At 42.8% G+C, this 1,263-nt stretch overlaps 1 protein-coding gene across 1 annotated transcript in view; it reads right to left on the bottom strand.

Moving 5' to 3' along the window:
* Positions 1-947, bottom strand: part of LOC106871533 (UDP-N-acetylglucosamine/UDP-glucose/GDP-mannose transporter) — a gene marked incomplete at its 3' end in the record, with an annotated part of 14,344 nt that extends 13,397 nt beyond the window's left edge. The window contains exon 1 of the mRNA XM_052977836.1: positions 281-947. The remainder of the gene's footprint in view (positions 1-280) is intronic.
* Between the last annotated feature and the right edge of the window lie 316 nt (positions 948-1,263).

Genomic DNA, 1,263 nt, shown 5'->3' with positions numbered 1-1,263 from the left:
TATATACAGACATATATAGATAATGACACATACTCATTGACGTTTACATACGTCAATGTCTTGTCAGGAAACTAAAAATCGAAGGAGCGGCGGTCACGACTGGAACACACACACATAACATTGTTAGATATTACATAAGTGTGTATATATGTGGGACTTTAAACAGAATCGCCGGGGTTTAGACGGCAACAATGTGTTCCTTAAAAAAGAAAGGGTCGAAAGAAAAAAAAGACAGAACTAAAGGTCCTTAGGCAGATCCCTTAAAAAAAAAAAAACTTACCTCAAAGTTTTAGTTTCCCCTTCGTAATACTTTCCAGTCTGTGTAAGTTCTTTTGAAACATGAGGTGGAAGCAATTAGTCGGTGGGAGTGGTTAGAGCGGTTGACTGACGTTTAGACCTCCGTCCCCCATTCACTTTCTCACGCCTTTCCCGCCCCCTCTCTCTATCTATCTACATATATCACTTTCTCTTTTCCTCTCCCCTCTTTATTGTCTTGCTCTTCTCTTATCTCCCCTTCTCTCTGCTCTTTCTTTTCCGTTTTTCCCTTTCACTCCTACTTCCACGCTCTTTCGATCACCCTCTCTCTCTTCCCCTCTCTGTTACATTGTTTTTACCTCCCTTCGTCTCCCCCTTCTCTCTCTGTTTCTTACTCTCCCGGTCTTTCTTTCTTTCTTCGTCTCTCTCACTCACTCTCTTTCACTCTTTCTATCTTTCTCTCTCTCTCACTCTCTTCTGCGCTCACTCACACTTGCTCTGTTTCTCTCACTCTCTCCCTCTCGTTCTCCATGCTTTGTCTTTCTCTCTATTTCTGAACCTTCTCTACTTATTTCTTTCCCACTCTGTCTCTCTCTTTTTCCTTCCCTGTCTCTCTATCTCCCTCTCTTCCACCCTATCACTTTTCTTTTCTTCCTTTCTCTCTCTTTCTCACTGTCTGACCCCCTCTCCACCGCTTTACTCTGTCTTTCTCTCTCCTTTCATGTCTTTGTATTTCTTCCTCCCCTCTCTCTTTCCCCATCGCTTTATATCGCTCTGTCTCTCTCTTTCTTCCGTTCATTTCTTTTTCATCTCTCTCTCACTTTTCTCCTCTACCTTCCCTTTCCCCTCTCTCTTTCGTTCTTATTTTCCTATCTCCCCTTCCGTTCTTCCTCCCTCTGTCTCTTCTCCTTCTCACTTTGCCTATCACACACACTACCTTTCTTATTCACATGAGCAACAATTAACACTTCTGTTTGCCTGTCATTGCCCCTTCTTTTTCACTCCCAT

The sequence above is a fragment of the Octopus bimaculoides genome, chromosome 29 (assembly GCF_001194135.2).
Source record: "Octopus bimaculoides isolate UCB-OBI-ISO-001 chromosome 29, ASM119413v2, whole genome shotgun sequence".
Taxonomy (NCBI): domain Eukaryota; kingdom Metazoa; phylum Mollusca; class Cephalopoda; order Octopoda; family Octopodidae; genus Octopus; species Octopus bimaculoides.
This window is presented reverse-complemented; position numbering and strand designations above follow the sequence as displayed.